The sequence below is a fragment of the Caretta caretta genome, chromosome 1 (genome assembly GCF_965140235.1).
Source record: "Caretta caretta isolate rCarCar2 chromosome 1, rCarCar1.hap1, whole genome shotgun sequence".
Lineage (NCBI taxonomy): Eukaryota > Metazoa > Chordata > Testudines > Cheloniidae > Caretta > Caretta caretta.
The window spans coordinates 139,961,190-139,979,414 of NC_134206.1; the positions used below are offsets into that span (position 1 = coordinate 139,961,190).

Genomic DNA, 18,225 nt, shown 5'->3' on the forward strand with positions numbered 1-18,225 from the left:
GCCACACCAGTGACTCTCGCAGCTCTGAATGCGTCGGTGTGTTGTGCGTGTAATAGTAATAGTGTAATAAATAGTGTAATAGTTCGCCTGCCCCCCCCCCCCAAAAAAGGCAGCGCAACGATTTCAAGAGAGCGGGGAGAGATTAAAACCCCTTCTAAATTAGACAACCCCCAGAGCGGGCTCTGCCTCCTCACGAGCCGCTGCCAGCCAGCCCCTAGAAACATTCCTACACCTCCCCACCGATGCCTCCCCGAAGATCACCGCCCTTGGCCTCCACCTGTCTGTGTCACAGGGATGCCGCATGTTGCATGCATTTGACAGCAGCTGCTCCCCCCGCTCCGCGATCAGGATCTCCTCCCCGGCCCCCTTGCTGCTGCTGCCGCCTCCTTCCTGTCACGACCCCCGCCGCTGCTCCTCCCCCTCCCGCTCCGGCTCGGACCCTCCCCCCGCCCCAGGCTCCAGCTGTCAGCCAGCCGCCCGCACCCCGGCTCTGGTTGCTCGGGAACTGCAGAGTCAACCGAGCTTGTCCACGCGGTGGGCGGGGTCGAGGTAGGAGAGCGGACGGAGGGAGAGGGTGAGGCCCCCCCCAGCCCCGCCCGCGCGGAGGAAAAGGCAGCTCGTATTGGCCGCGCGGTGGGGGGCGTGGCTTTCTGCCCGCGGGCTCGCTCTCTCCCATTGGTGGAGGCCGGTGTCAATGCAGTCGGGGCGAGGCGAGGCGGGCAGCGGGCTAGGCTGAGAGTGGAGCGGGCTGGCGGTGGAAGGGGGTGGTGAGCGCTGCCCGGGGTAACGAAAACAGCGGCGGAGCCGCAGCCCAGCAGCCGCCGGAGCCGGGTGAGTGCCGGGCCCGCGCGGCCAGGGGGAGCCCCAGCCCCACCCCCACCCCCACCTGTCACCTGCCCGGCAACGGCTGGGCCGCTGCTCTTTGCCGCCCGGCGGCCGCGGCTGGGCTCCCCCGCCCCGGGCAGTGAGCGGCCCCTGAGCTGCGGGGCGGGTTTCCCCGCGGCGCCGGGGTGAGGAGTGTGTCGGGCTCCCGGTTGCCGTTGAGGTGCTTCGGGCCGAGGGTAATTGGGGGCGGCGGTCGCAGGGATCTGTCGGGTTCAGGGCTCGTCCCTGCCGCCCGGGCTTCCCCGGCTGGGACGGGTCGGTGCTGGCGGCTGCCTCGGAAACCCTCCGCGCCGTCGCTCGGGGTGGGTTTGTGGCTTCCCCCGGCAAGGGAAAGGGGCCACTTGCTCTTAGGCGGGGGGCGACCCGGGAGCGATGCGGGCGGAGAAGTGGCGCGGGGAGCATCAGGCGCAGCCCCCCGCCCCCCCGCCCCAGGCGGGGAGAAAACCCTTCCCCAGTGTCGGCTGCGGGGAAGGGGAAAGGCGCTGGGATCCCGATCGCGGTGGGGCTGTCCTTTGCCTCTGCTCCAAGCCTCCATCTTTCATATCTGCCTCTGGCTGGTGGATGTGCAATTAAATATGGATTTCCTTTGCCCCCACCCCGGTCCTGGACAGCTGCAAGGGAGAGGGATGTTCTGAGTGGGACGCTTATGGCTCACGCTTCTAACCTGCCCTTCAGAGCCTGTTGAAGGCTGGAAGGGAGGGGGTTGCGCTACCTTTTTAATTCCTGGTTTTTGGCTTCTGTGTGGAGGATGTGTGGGTGGTGCTGCTGCTTAACTACTTCGCCAGCCTCTGGTTTTGGATCCTCCTCTTGTCTGCATAGCTTCATTGCCTACCGTTGATGCGGCAGGTAGCTTTCCCAAGCAGTAGTAAGAAACTGTTGTCGTGAAACTGACACGAATCAGTGGATTTCTTCCAGCTGCTGCTTGGGGAAAGCTATGAGCAACATCAGGATCGTTAGGGTTCTCTGTAGACTCGGAAAGACAATACTACATGGTCTACATTCACATTTGGAAGATTAACTTCTATCCCTTATGGATGCTAAACTTAATCTTTTTTTTTTTCCTAAGTGAAAGCTTTGTTGCGCCATAGATCAGATTGTGAGTGAATACAGTACAATACAGAATAGGATTTGGAGAAAAAAATCAATGTGTTTACTCTGTACTGGCAAGTGAAAGCTTTCCATGGAGACTGAGAGGCCTAAGCCATCAGGTTATGCAGTAATTAAGGGCAACGTATTCAAATAAATTGTTTTTGTTTTTTGTTTGTACAGCACTTTGCACTGTGGAGTCCTTGTTCATGAATTGGGCTCCTAGGTCCTAGGATAATACAGATAATGGCCTGATATAAAAATAAAAAAAATGAATATGTGCTGAGCACCTGAAGCTCATGCTGAAAGTGAATGACTGTGTTCTATTGTACCCATTGTAGTAATGGTCTCTTGGCTACAGTGCTTGATTTTCGAGTAGCCCATGTCCGTAAATCCTGCTTCTCCTTATTGATTGTGTGAAACATCGTAATTTATTTTTTTCCTCCATAATTAAACATAATATGATTGAATTTACATTCCACAGTGCATTTTGGATTTGCCTAAAAACCAAAATAAACAGCCATTTTTTTTTAAGTTTCAGTATACATATTACCTGAATACCAAAGCAGTCTAGTTTTCAAATTAAATGTCTGTTACAGTGGTGCTTTGTGCTTCCATTCAAAGCAAGTACATTTTATAAGAAACTTACATTTTTTTCTGTTATAATTTAGCCCCTTTATGGCTTAAAATAATTTGAGACTTTTAATCAGAGAAACTATTAAAATGAGAGGGGGAAGGGAAGGTGATAGCCTTGTGAGTTTCCAAAATCAATAGTCAGATTGCATGTTAAAGTGATGTTAAAAGTCAAGTTAAACTGATGAAAATAGGAGAATTTTAAAGATGGAAGACTTTATATGGAATCTGTTTTTGTTTAAAACCCTCTGGGAAAATATTTTAGGGTATAGTAGCTTACATTACTAATACCTTTATATTACTTTAAATTGAACGTTTAAAAAATCAAAAAAATTTTTTTTTGCATTTCATTCATTTTGGCAATGAATAGAAACTCATCACCTGTGCTCTTGGCAAGTTGTTCTGTGAGGGAATCTTTTCTGATTGTGTAACATTTTTAAAAATAATCCTGAAGTATTAATTCTTCAAGGTTTTTAGAACACTGTTGTCTCAAACAGGAAATTTTTCAGATCACTTTTGTTTGACCTTACTGTAAGAACAGTTAGTCTTATAATGCTGTTCGTATTGCATATAATATTGTACAAGAATTGTATGTTTTTCATCTTCAGCTTAATTGAAATATTCAAAATTTGTTTTGATACATTTAAAATGTTATTTTAGTAGTTAGTTTTAAACTAGAATGACTATATTTCCTTGTAACTCAGAAGAAAATACTTTCATATCTTATTATGACAGGTTTCAGAGTAGCAGCTGTGTTAGTCTATATTGGCAAAAAGAAAAGGAGGACTTGTGGCACCTTAGACTAACCAATTTATTTGAGCATAAGCTTTCATGAGCTACAGCTCAGTTCATCGGATGCATTATGCTCAAATAAATTGGTTAGTCTCTAAGGTGCCACAAGTACTCCTTTTCTTTTTATATCTTATTATGTAAATACTAAAAAGTATGTACTGTGATGCTGTGTAATCCTAACAGTAAGTCATCAAGGAGTATTCATTTCCATAAATCTTGATGGTTAGCAAAGTCACTACTACTGCGTCTGTTCACTACATTGACTATACAACTTAATGAACATACACTGCTTCATGAGAGAGCTTTGCAGATTTTTGAGCTAGCATGTCAGATTCTACCACTGGAGCAATGATGTATTTATCTGTAGCACTCGTGTGGTATGACAGTAGCAGTGGCTTTTTCTGTTAATGCATGGAGTAGAGTGAGTGGGAGGAGAATCAAAGCTTCAAGTACAAAGTAAAATAAAAAAAAAATTGCCAGCTACAAAAGAGTCTAGTCAGATAAAGAACAGTTCAACTCTGGTTAAAAAAAAAATTTAGTTGAGATGCTGTCTACATAGGGATACTCTTGAAAATGGTTCAGATACTTCAGTGCCAGTGCTTCTCTCTGAAGCATATTACGCACTGCTCTCAGACTTCAGTATCTATCAGTTTTTCTTGGTGGAATTGAAGTTGTTGCTCAAACACTATGACATGGGTTCTGGCTATCTCAGAGACCACTTTTTTCTCACCCTCTGCCATGGTAGTTGGGATTATCTGTGAAACTTTTCTGAACAGTTACTGTATTGAATACTGGAGATCTAGAAGCAGAGCATCCTTCATGAAGGACTGTCATCTCTGGAAATTCATTTACCCAATTGGGCCAAAAAGCCCCCCCCCCATTTTTTTTATATTAGCTATACAAGTTTCCCAGGGTTATATCTTAGCCCCCCCCCCCCCCCAAAGTAAAGAAATAAAAGGACACCTTGGGAGAAGTTTGTGCTGGGAAGATAGGCCAGCTCATCCTCTCATTTCACCATTTAAAAATAACAATGTCTTTCATTTCTAATAACACCTTCCATATGAGGATTTCAAGGTGTGTTATGAGCAAGCAGAGAATCATGGAAATGTATGGCTGTAAGGGACCTCAAGAGGTCATCTAGTCCAGCCCCCTGCTCCTGAGGCAAGATCAAGTTTATCTAGACAATTCCTGACAGGCATTTTTCTAACTTGTTCTTCAAAATCTCCAATGATGGGTATTCCACAACTTGCCTTGGATGCCTATTCCAGTGTTTAACTATCCTTATAGTTAGAAAGTTTTTCCTACTATGTAAGCTGAATCTCCCTGGCTGTGGTTTAAGCAGATTATTTCTTGTCTTGCCTTCAGTGGACATGAAGGAAAAATTGATCACAGTCCTCTTTATAACATCCCTTATCCTCTCTGAAGATTATTATTTGGTCCTCCCTCAGCCTTTTTCAAGACTAAACTTGTCCAGTTTTTAAGCCTGTTCTCACAGGTCAGCTTTTTAAAAACCTTTTATCATTTTTGTTGCTTTCCTGTGGACTTTCCAATTTGTACACATATTTCTGAAAGTGTGGCACACAGAACTGGACACAGTACTCCAGCTGAGGCCTCACACGTGCTAAACAGAGCCGGACAATTTCCTCCAATGTCTTGCATATGACATTCCTGTTAATACATCCCAGAAGGTTAGCCTTTTTCTCAATTGCATCAGTTTGTTGACTCGTATTCAATTTGTGATCCACTATAACTGCTGGATACTTTTCAGTAGTATTATGGTCTAGCCAGTTATTCTCCATTTTGTATTCTCCATTTTGCATTTGGTTTTTTCTTCCTAAGTATAGTACTTTTCATTTATCTTTATTAAATTTATCTCATTGATTTCAGTCAAATTCTCCCATTTTCCAAGGTCATTTTGAATTCTAATCCTGTCTTCTAAAGTGGTGGAAATCCATCTGAGTTTGGTATCAAATGCATATTTTATAAGCATATTCTCCACTCCATTATCCAAGTCTTCAATGAAAATATTGAATAGTACCATAGAAGGATAGATACCCTATAGGACCCCACTAGATACATCACTCCCAGTTTGACAGCGAACTATCAAGCACTACTATTTGAATATGATCTTTCCACCAGTTTTGCACCCACTGTGACAGATATGGCCATGCATGCAATATCCTGGACAAACTACTGAAATAAATTTAAGTATCTTTGGAGTCCATTGTATTAAAATGCAAACTTTATGTATTATTGTGGGATCTTATGTAACTTTTCTGGGGAGGCGACATGGCCAATGTAAACCTGGGGAAGTGTTATGAACTTCAAAGGACTGTTTTAAATAATGTACCAGAAAAAGTTAAGTGGAGTTCCTAGGAAATACGTGTGTTCGGGTGGGTGGGTGGGTGGGGGGGAGAATACAAATTACCTCCTTCAGTTATTCAAAGACCCAACCTTTAAATTTTACCCTGAGGAGGGGACCATTGGCTGATCACCTATTAATGTATCTGCAGATCAAAGACCCAAACTCTATAAAGGAGTGATTCTCAGATTCTTGTGTGTCCTTGTTCTTTGGTAACAGCTGTTATCAACTTGTGACCATGGTGGGGGAGGGTAACACTCTTGATGGGGTTTGAAGGATGGATCACTTGCCAGAGCCCTTGTTGGCGTTGGGAGGGGGGTGATCACTCGTATGCCTAGTTGCATGTCTGTAGGTTGTTGTATTGTTTTTAGTATGGTTTCACTGTAATGTTTTCACCTTAAGAATAAATATGCTTGATTATGAAAAGCTGTGTGATAACTCATACTTGTGGGCAATAATGCTGTTTAAAGCTTTTGTGGAAGAGGCAAAACAGGCCTGTTGAGGCAGTCTGACTTGCTGGGGAATTCACAGTGTATGCTGGGTACTGTGCAGCCTGGAAAAACCCACGTAAGATGGAAGGGAGTTGAGGTTCTCTACCCAAGACAAATGATGGCTGAGGACCCTAGAGTCTAGAGTGAATGCCTTCAATTGGACCACAGAGGGGTAGTAGAGGTGCAGTTGCCCTGAACTGTGATACCCATGTTACAGTAATTTCATCAAGATCACATTTCCCTAATTTTCTTAAGAAAAGGTCATGTGGGACTGCCAAAAGCCTTACTAAAATTAAGATACATCACATCTATAACTTCTCTCCTATCCAGTAGGCCAGTAACCCTTTCAAAGAAGGAAATTAGATTGGTTTGGTATGAATTGTTCTTGACAAATCTATGTTGGCTATTACTTATAACCCTATACTTACAAATGGATTGTTTAAACATGAGCTAAGCCTTACAATACCACTGTGAGGTAGGTGTTATCTGGATTTTACATATCAGGAAACCAAGGTACAAAGAAGGTAGGTGACTTGCACAGACATGCAGGAAGTATGTGGAAGTAACTGGGAATAGTCCATATTTCTGACTTCATGTCCTATATTCTATCTGCCAAATCTTGCTGTCTTTGTTACAGCAGCTTATATGGCTTAACTTCCACCTAGACTTTTCAGCACATGTGAAACATGGTAATATTTTCCTTTTTAAAAGTGGTAAGAATCAATTTCATGTTAATTAAAACATAACACAGTAAAAATGATGAGAACTATAGATCTAAAATGCTCTACCTACAGAGCCTATTCAATTTAATTCATAATATTTCAACTATTATATTGACAAATCTAACTTCTTAGAGTTGACAATCTGCTATCATAATAAGCTTTTAGACACAAACCATCCTTTTGCAAAATTTCATAATACAATATAATTTTCCTTCACTAAAATTGTTTTAAGTATTTTTGTTAAATGAAGAATATATTTGCATGAAAACTATTAAATATTAAATATTTTGATAAACTGAATGCTGAGAGAATGGAAAATAGAAATTTTAAAATAAAAATCCACTCCCAACAGAATTTTATCTTAATACCTTAGAAATGTTCTACATATACTTTGTCTTCTAGGCTACACAGTCTGTAACATCTACATGAATTTTCAAGGGATAAACTAGCCACTTTTGGGCTTCAGTACTGTTATATTTGCATTCACAAAACACATTTCAGAGCAAAATAAAAATCTGAATATGGGGGCTGTGGAATTACAACAAAAGGGTACTGCTTTATATGTACCAAGATCTATGCACATACCTTACTTCATAATTATGAGACTTCATTTAAACCTTTGCTTTGTCAACAATAAAAAAAAAAAAGGAGCAACAATATCCTTAAAGTTTAGTTATAAACTTCTTTATATACATGGGTCCCATTAACATTTTTGTATGTAATATTGGAGTGTTGTGGTTCTCTCTAAAAAGGCAAAAATGCAAATGTTTTGTAGGTAGTGTGGGGCATTCCTATTACCAGTTTAGTCCTGTAGGGAATGTTAGTGTAGGGAATGTTAGTGTTTGTTTTCCACCTTAGCTTCAAATCTCTAGTGTGACTCTGAATTGGTGCTATTCAGTTTATTGTCTAATGTTGGAATTACCCCTTGATGTCTCAAATTAACTCTTTAGTCAATGGTACTTTGAAAACTGAAATAAATGACGTATTTTAACACTATGGCATGTAGTTGTAGCTATGTCGGTCTCCGGATATTAGAGAGTCAAGGTGAGTGAGATCTTTTATTGGACAAAAATCTCTGATGAGAGAAACTAACTTTCGAGCTTACACAGAGTTCTTCTGGAAACTCCCAGACCCGAAGATGAGCTCGGAAGCTTGTGTCTCTCACCAACAGAAGTTTTGTATAATAAAATATATTACCTCACCCATCTTGTCTCTCTTACTCTAACACTGATGTGAATGTATTTTTGGGGGGAGGAAAAACATCTCTTTGATATTGGTGGCACACAGATAAAATTTGCTGGCACTATGTGAAAGTGATGAATAAATCCTAAGAAGAAATGTGAGTAATTTTTTAATATGCCAGCTAGAGAGAGCTCCTGTATTTTGGTGAATAGTAGTACTGTCTCCCTTACTTTGTTTTTCTTAATCTTACAGATGACTATAGAAATACAGATGTTAATGTTCACCAATGAATGAAGCAGTGTGTTAAGTGAAGGGGGAATGTGACTGTCTGATTACATAGAACCAGATATTCATGAACCTATTTCTGCATGAAACTATTTGAAACAAAAAAAAAAGATAAGTTTGGACCATAAGTGCTAAGTAAAGCTGGCTTCTTCTTTCACCGAAAACAACCAATATTTAAAAGCAGTTATCTATTTGCTGAGCTTTTACAAATACTAGAAGTTGAAGAAATGATTATCATTTGGTGTATTTACAAAATAATTTTTTTTTAAAGCTAGTTCACTGTCCTCAGAAATTTGCTTTGGTTGATCTCCTCAAATGACATGGTTATTTGTGAACCAATTATATTTGTACTTTAATTCAAAATATCACTTCATTTTCCTGACACATGCAAAGTGATTGTTTGACATCTTAAAGTGGACTGTGTAATCCAAAACAAGTTCTATGTTGGTCTAAAATGCGATGACTTGCAAATCTTCCAAGTATATTGTGTAATTAAATTGAATTTAGCATTTGTGAAATGAATAGTTTCTCAGCCATGGGGATTGATGTCCTACTTATCCACAGAATACATAGATAACTGCAATGTTTACTTCAGTTCACTGCCTCGGCAGTGTATCTCAACCAGCTGTGACCTTGAAAGATTTGTTTGCTCTACCAGTTCCTTATTTGCCTGTAGTATGCTAATTGTGGTGGTGGTTTACATATGAAATAGATATGTCATGTAGGAATTGAACTTACCCAACAGCCTGGCTAAACCGTGTCAAATAGTAAGTTTTTTATTACTATTGGCTAGGGTGACCAGATAACAACTGTGAAAAAACAGGACGGGGGTGGGAGGTAATAGACGCCAATATAAGAAAAAGTCCCAAAAAACGGGACATCTGGTCATCCTACTATTGGCCTGCTGTTGAGTCAGTGACCAGGACCTCGAAGTCAGTTTCCATATCCTATTATCAATCCCCTAAACCATCAAGCTTTCCTTTCAAAGGCAGCTTTAAGGTATAAAGATGGCTATATCTGTCATTTTACTAAAATCTTATTTTAAAATGCAAGATCTGTTCAGCTCTGTACTGTTAAGGTTAGAGGTCAAGAGATGATGGATTTTTTTTTTAATGCCTGAGATATGTCCTATGGCCGTTACATATGTGCATGCTTAGATCCATTGACTTCAGTGAAATTACATGTATGGGTATGGGTTTCAGGATCTGCTCATATAACTGTAGAGTTTGTCTTTAGAAGGCAAACTTATAAGTACCGTTTTGTTTTGTTTTTGAACCTCTTCACACATCAGGATATTTCCTGTTACAGTATTCTTCTTTCCATAACTCTAAAACCTTTTGTCTTCACAAAACAACACTTTTATCTTCTTAAAGTAGGTATTTACAGTATATAAACATCAGAGAAACTTGCTGTAAGGTATCCTGTCATTGTAGCGTTAACGGTATAGCTACTGCAAAGGATTCTTATTAATCTTGCTGTAACTTAATCCTTATACTGGATCATATTAATCACTGGTTTCTGAGAACAGTTTTCTGAAGACAGGTATGTGTTTCATACCATATAGCACCTTTATTGGTTGTGTGGTGGTTTTTTTGTTTTTGTTTTGCCTACCTGAAGTACTAACGATAGAAGAAAGTGAAAATCTTGGTTAGCCTTCTTTTAAAGGGTCACCTTTAACCCAAATATTACACTTCTGACTTTTAAAATTAACTGTTGTTTTAAGCAACAGTTAAGATTAGAGATGACATACAGGCAAAAACATTTTTATGTGTGGTTCCCTTTTTCACTTTGTACCTTTGACATCACTTTGTGTAATCTAATAAATGCCTATTCTGGCAAATAGCTATGTACCTGTATAGTACTAAACTTATTACATTACTCAGCTTTGTGTCTGCAGGATTGGGGCCCATGTCAGTTTCCCCTGTTCGTGGGCCTTGCGCATAGCAACAGGGGAGAGGGAGAGTTTGCAGGGATATTGTGGAACCACAAAATTGGCAGGTGGGCGAGTAGCACCTGAAGCTGTTTTTGTGGGGTGTTTTTAATTGACTAGATTTCAAAGTGACTGTGGTGCTATGAATGAATCACTGGAATAAGATTTAGGAATCTGCAGAACTTTTAATTATACTAGAAATTTTTTTAGAGAGTGAACACTTGAAAATGTCCTATGCTAACTTGCTTATAGGTTGGTTTCATATAGAATGCTTTTAACTTTTTTTAGGCTTGATATTTTCTTCAGGTGAAACAAGTTGCAAGTAAAGGAGTGGACATATAATCCTAGCAATGACACTCAGTATTTTATGTGATAAACATAAACAGTAATCTTTTACTCGCTATGACTGCAATAGATTTTGACTGGAGTGAGCATATATCTATACCAATGGTCCCCAAACTTTTTCTGTTGCACCCGCCCCTTACCCATAATGGAACCTAATCCTCCCCCCCACCCACCCACCTCCTGTCAGGAGCCAGGGGCAGGAGCTGCGGCTGGGGACAAGAGCAGGTCTGCAGCTGGGGTCCAAGCTGGACTGGGGGCAGGGCTGGGGCCGGAGCGGAGCGTGGGGCTGGGTGGCACTCCCTCTCTGACCCCAGTTGGGCCTGGCCTAGGCCCTGCCATGCTCCCTCCCCATCCCAAACATTCTTATATGCCCCCCAAGGTGGTCGTGCCTGACAGTTTGGGGACCACTGATCTATATAATATGTATAGAATGAATTATATTAATTTTTCTGGCTGCCAAGTTGCAAAAACCTAACGCATACTGTCTTATTTTTAATGGTTCCAGTTGAGGTGGGATTCTTATGAAGACAAGTTTCCCTATACCAATTAGACTCTGCTCTGTTTCTACAACTAGACAAATTTAAATTAAACACACCACAAAAATTGTGAACCAGTTCATGCATGCCTTTTGTTTAATTATTTTGATCGATAGCTGCCCCGGTGATAGTGTTTAAAAAATCCCACTCATATACTGGCTTTAGAGGAAAAGATAGGCTTTTGCTGTAATCCTTAATTGAAGATCATTTTAAGTTTATATGAAGTGAAAGTCTAATATGAAGTAGGCACGTAGAAGACACCTTTTTGTCATATGCTATTGCCATTATCAGCAACTCCTTTCCCTTTGATAACTTCATGACTCCCTGAAATGGTTCTTCTCTGACCATTCCCCCTGCACTTGAAGAAGCCTTCTATGCTTTGGACACACTTTTCCTGGACTGCCTCCATAACTATGTAGGCAACTCTGGTTCCTTCCAAGTTGGTTGATTTCTTTCTCTTTGGCTTCACCTCTGATACTTCTGTAGCGTTCCATGAAATAAAATTTTGTCCTATGCTCTTTTAAAAATCAGGTTTTGCTCCATCCTCTTGTCTTTGTTTTTATCTACAACTCTTATGTTGACATTTTAATTTTTTGGTAGCTTTAGAGTCCTCTCTAGTCACACTCATGACTAGGGCCATACCAAATTCACAGTCCATTTTGGTCAATTTCGTGCTCAAAGAATTTCAAAAATCTTAATTTTCTTGATTTCAGCTATTTAAATCTGAAATTTTCCCGGTGTTGTAACTGTAGAGATCCTGACCCCAAAAGGAGTTTGGGGTGGGGGGAGAGGTTTGCAAAGTTATTGTAGCAGGGGTGCGGTACTGCTACTCTGCTGCGCTGCTGGTGGCGGCAGCACTGCCTTCAGAGCTGGGCAGCTGGAGAGCTGTGACTGCTGGCTGGGAGCCCAACTCTGAAGGTAGAGTACCACCAGAAGTAAGGATGGCATGGTATCATATTGACCCCCTTAATTCTGTGCTGCTGCTGGTGGGGTGCTGACTTCAGAATGAGCACCCAACCAACAGCCACTGCTCTCCAGTTGCCCAGCTCTGAAGGCAGCACAGAAGTAAGGGTGGCAATACCACAACTGTACTAAAATAACCTTGTGACCCCCCCCTCCCCCCACAACTCCCTTTTGGGTCAGGACCCCCAGTTTGAGAAACAGTGGTCTCCCCTGTGAAATCTGTATAGTATAGGGTAAAAGCACACAAGATCAGATTTCACAGTCTGACGTGTTTTTCATGGCCCTTGTCATGACTAAATGAAGTTGTGGCTCATTCTCACCTTTAGTTAAAGACGTCAAAGACCAAACTGCTTCTTTTGGGTTGGAAGAGCATTCTCTGTTGCAACTCTCTCTCATCTGTCTCTCAATTCAAACTTTGTGATTTTGCTGCTTCTGTTGGTCTGTTACCACCTGCATACGATTTCCTGTAGAAATCTCTTCAGATAATTCTGTAAAAATCCTTCCACATATCATTCTTTCCTTGTCTGGATTATTGCAACTCCTTCCTCTGTGGTGTCCCCAAATCCAAACTCTCTAGAGTTACATATGCAACATGCTGCTGCCTACCTTCTGATATGATTTAGGAAAGCAGACTTCGACTCCCTCAGGGAACGGATGGGTAGGATCCCCTGGGGGACTAACATGAAGGGGAAAGGAGTCCAGGAGAGCTGGCTGTATTTCAAGGAATCCCTGTTGAGGTTACAGGGACAAACCATCCTGATGTGTCGAAAGAATAGTAAATATGGCAGGCGACCAGCTTGGCTGAACGGTGAAATCCTAGCGGATCTTAAACATAAAGAAGCTCACAAGAAGTGGAAGGTCGGACATATGACCAGGGAAGAGTATAAAAATATTGCTCGGGCATGTAGGAATGAAATTAGGAGGGCCAAATCGCACCTAGAGTTGCAGCTAGCCAGAGATGTCAAGAGTAACAAGAAGGGTTTCTTCAGGTATGTTGGCAACAAGAAGAAAGCCAAGGAAAGTGTGGGCCCCTTACTGAATGAGGGAGGCAACCTAGTGACAGAGGATGTGGAAAAAGCTAATGTACTCGATGCTTTTTTTGCCTCTGTCTTCACGAACAAGGTCAGCTCCCAGACTGCTGTGCTGGGCATCACAACATGGGGAATAGATGGCCAGCCCTATGTGGAGAAAGAGGTGGTTAGGGACTATTTAGAAAAGCTGGACGTGCACAAGTCCATGGGGCCGGACAAGTTGCATCCCTGAGTGCTAAAGGAATTGGCGGCTGTGATTGCAGAGCCATTGGCCATTATCTTTGAAAACTCGTGGCGAACGGGGGAAGTCCCAGATGACTGGAAAAAGGCTAATATAGTGCCAATCTTTAAAAAAGGGAAGAAGGAGGATCCTGGGAACTACAGGCCAGTCAGCCTCACCTCAGTCCCCGGAAAAATCATGGAGCAGGTCCTCAAGGAATCAATCCTGAAGCACTTACATGAGAGGAAAGTGATCAGGAACAGTCAGCATGGATTCACCAAGGGAAGGTCATGCCTGACTAATCTAATCGCCTTCTATGATGAGATGACTGGTACTGTGGATGAAGGGAAAGCAGTGGATGTATTGTTTCTTGACTTTAGCAAAGCTTTTGACACGGTCTCCCACAGTATTCTTGTCAGCCAGTTAAAGAAGTATGGGCTGGATGAATGCACTATAAGGTGGGTAGAAAGCTGGCTAGATTGTCGGGCTCAACGGTAGTGATCAATGGCTCCATGTCTAGTTGGCAGCCGGTGTCAAGTGGAGTGCCCCAGGGGTCGGTCCTGGGGCCGGTTTTGTTCAATGTCTTCATAAACAATCTGGAGGATGGTGTGGATTGCACTCTCAGCAAATTTGCAGATGACACTAAACTAGGAGGAGTGGTAGATATGCTGGAGGGCAGGGATAGGATACAGGGGGACCTAGACAAATTGGAGGATTGGGCCAAAAGAAATCTGATGAGGTTCAATAAGGATAAGTGCAGGGTCCTGCACTTAGGACAGAAGAACCCAATGCATCGCTAGAGACTAGGGACCGAATGGCTAGGCAGCAGTTCTGCGGAAAAGGACCTAGGGGTGACAGTGGACGAGAAGCTGGATATGAGTCAGCAGTGTGCCTTTGTTGCCAAGAAGGCTAATGGCATTTTGGGATGTATAAGTAGGGGCATAGCGAGCAGATCGAGGGACGTGATTGTCCCCTCTATTCGACATTGGTGAGGCCTCGTCTGGAGTAGTGTGTCCAGTTTTGGGCCCCACACTACAAGAAGGATGTGGATAAATTGGAGAGAGTCCAGCGAAGGGCAACAAAAATGATTAGGGGTCTGGAACACATGACTTATGAGGAGAGGTTGAGGGAACTGGGATTGTTTAGTCTGCAGAAGAGAAGAATGAGGGGGAATTTGATAGCTGCTTTCAACTACCTGAGAGGTGGTTCCAAAGAGGATGGTTCTAGACTATTCTCAGTGGTAGAAGAGGACAGGACAAGGAGTAATGGTGTCAAGTTGCAATGGGGGAGGTTTAGGTTGGATATTAGGAAAAACTTTTTCACTAGGAGGGTGGTGAAACACTGGAATGCATTACCTAGGGAGGTGGTAGAATCTCCTTCCTTAGAAGTTTTTAAGGTCAGGCTTGACAAAGCCCTGGCTGGGATGATTTCATTGGGGATTGGCCCTGCTTTGAGCAGGGGGTTGGACTAGATGACCTCCTGAGGTCCCTTCCAACCCTGATATTCGATGATTCTGTGTGTATAAAATAGTGGCCAAATAATCCTCATGCTTAGAACATCTCCACCCCCATTCACTTCAAAAATGTGATGTCTTAAAAAAACCCTCCAGCCTACCTTATGGACCTCTTCATACTTCTATGATCCATCTGTTTATCTAGTGCAGCTTCTTCTCTCTCCCTTTACTCTGTCTTACGGCTGATGCTATGTGAGCATTCTGTGCAGGTTTTTAACCTGGAATAGCCTCTCCATATCTTTATATTTCCTCTGTAAAAGCTTCTTTCCCCTTGTATATGTCTCAACTTTTCTCCCTCTTCTATTAGACTTATGATTGACTGTTTTTATTCACATAATATTATTATGCAACTGTTATCGGTCCGTTTGGCTGTGAAACTTGTTTGGATACGTTTTGTATTAGACAGAATTATTTATGAAGTTCTGTAGATGTACATGATATACAGTGCTGATCCAATGAGAGATTACAGACTGAAGGCACAATTTGGTGCAATACAGTATGTTACAAAACAGAAAAAAACAAAGTAGGGGGCAGTCAATGCAGATGGAAAGCTTCGCAGAACGGTGGTTTTTAAAGATTTTTTTTTTTCCTCTTTGAAGGAGAGGGAAAGGGTTGAATATAACTTGAAAGGCTGTTGCATGTAAAATTGGGCATGGAAAAAGAACAAGAGAGCAAACAAGGAACAGTGGTATCAATCAAGAAGTATGGGTGGAGTGTAAAGCATGATATGGGCTGTAATTAAAAGGTTGTGCAGATCTTCCAAAGTTAGGACCAGGAGCTTGAACTTGGTGAAGAGAGAGTTCTCTCATCGCTGCCTTCCACTCTCAAAGTACAGAGTTGCCTGTAGACTAGAGAAGGGGAGGCCAAAGTGAAGGATACTATGGTAACTGAAATAAGGAAAAGCATCATACAGTACTTTCAATTCTCTCTAAGAGTCACATTCAGATGAGTGTGGTGAAATAAAAGATACTCCAGTATGGGTTAGTTTAGGGTTCCAAGAACTATTATACTGCCTTAGCAGTAATGATAAACTAGCCTGTGTGTGTGTGGTTTTTTTTTAAACAACTCCAATATTAAAGTGAAGTTATGGGATACACGTAGTAGTAGTAGTAGTAATAATTAAAAAGAATATTCCAAGTCAGTCAATGAATCTTGATCCTGTTCTTCCTAATTAGACATCCTGTGGCTTCACAAGTTGGAAACTGTCATTATCACTTTTGTTTGTAGCATATTTTTTACAGATTATGTAACAGGACTCTGAGCAAACAAGTGCATCTGAAAACAAGTTTGGAGCAACCCAATGTGTCTTTACTCTTGTGGAACTAATTTCTTCAGCTGCATCTGCCAGTTCAAATTAGCTTATTGTATTTCACAAAAATGGTCCATCTGAACTTGTAAGTTGGTTTATTTGAGAAACTGTCTTATGAGTCAGCTAGAACTCTGAGAGCTATGAGAGATTTGTTCTGTTCAGGCTTTTGCCATAGTCTTCCTTTTACATTTTTGTGCAAACTAGCTGAATTTTTGGTGACTCATCTTTCCCTTATAAAGTATGGTTAATAATTTATTAAAATGGTGATAATAAAAAGTCAGTGCTTAATGAGAGACCGCACACAGTGACAGTCTAGATGGAACAGTATTTTCCTAGATTTACAACAGCTACTTCCTTTCTTTTCTAAGGTACAGTTATGACAAAGTTGATATGGGTAATGGTCAGAACTGGTGTATTGGGTGTGTAGGGAAGTATAAGTTCATGGCTTTGGGGACATGGTGGGACATGTACGCATATTCCACTCTCATAAGTTTAGGGCATGATCCTGCAAGATATTGAACAATTTGTGGAGGTCCTGAGTGCCTCCAATTCTCACTTAAGTCACTGGGAGTTGAGGGCCTTCAGCACCTGGCAGGATCACCCTGGTCTTCAGATAACATTTTCCCCCAATAATTACTTAAGTCCTGATATTTTTATTTATTTTAAATATTATAGTTCAGTACAATACAGCAGTTATTTGCGCAAAAAGTGTGCTGGGTATTGTACAAAGAAGAGAGAGGCATGGTTTCTGAAAACACTGACTTCTGCATTTCTTTTGTGTGGGAGAGGAGAAGTTCTTCCATAAATAACCTGCTTATAAGAATTACAAGTGCAACTGAACCTAGCTCATGCTATTCTGTTTATATTAAACCCTCCATTACATAAGTGAATAAATGTAACTTTTAGAAGTAGTGGGTCATGTTGAACTGTTTTCTTAAAAATAACTCTGTGGATGCAAGACAGTGTTTCAGAGTTTTAGATGTAAAAGATGTTAATCTTCTTTTACAGAATTGGCAGAGATTTTATTAGTTACATCTGGAAGATTCAGAAAATAAGTGATATTTTCTTTCAGATGGTCCCAGTTATGCTCTTTTATAAAAGAGTTGCACACTTAAGCTGTTACTGTTAGTTATTTCACTTGTGGTGAAAAGCTAGGATGTGCTAAAAGAACATGGTATTTTTTGGAGCAATGAATTAAGAAAAATATACTGTCCTCCTAAATAATTAGATCCTATTACTGCTTTCAGTAACATTTTGAAGACAGTAAAGTATTTTATCATGGAGAACATGCGAGTAAGTACAGTAATATTTAAATAGAGTTAGGTTTTAAACATTTTGTATTATGGTAACTGTTTTTAATATCTCTTAAAAAGGTGGTGAATAGTTTTCATTTGGCAAATATTAGGATTTCTTAACTTTTTTTCTAATTATGTTTGAAATTTACTTTTTTTTTTTTGGTTCAATTCCTTGTTTGGTCACTAGATTTATGAAGTGTTATATGTGGAAATACTTTTAACTGCTACAGGCGAGTCACCACAAGGAGCATGTTTTTTGTGTATAGTAGCTTACACAGCTGTAAAATTAAGCATATGGATAAATGTTTGCACAGTTAGGGTGTGTGTGTGTGCAGTAAGTATTTAAGGGTAGGGACCATGTCTTTGTATTTTTGTGAAGTTGCTTAGCACAATGGTGCCCCATCCCAGTTGGTTATTGCACCACAAATAATTTAGTTTATATTTTTGCAAGTTAAGTGGTAAGTTTTTTAAAAAAAGCTTTTAAAATACTCAGTACAAGGAAAAATATAAGTAAGAGTATATTTTAACTATGAAGTGGAAGAAATTAAATTGAGATAGTAATATGGAGAGGAAGAAGGTAACAGAATTGCTTGGGAAGAGCCATCCACTCTACTGAGGATATGAAGTGTATGGCTTTGTTATAAC

General features: G+C 41.2%; 1 protein-coding gene across 5 annotated transcripts in view; it reads left to right on the top strand.

Annotated features, from left to right (window-relative positions):
- Positions 1 to 726: 726 nt before the first annotated feature.
- CDKL5 (cyclin dependent kinase like 5) overlaps positions 727 to 18,225 on the top strand; it is a 208,765-nt gene continuing 191,266 nt past the window's right edge. For all 5 annotated transcript variants that reach the window (XM_075131653.1, XM_075131656.1, XM_048862298.2 and 2 more), the window contains exon 1: positions 727 to 831. The gene's annotated coding sequence lies outside the window, so the exon portion shown is untranslated. The remainder of the gene's footprint in view (positions 832 to 18,225) is intronic.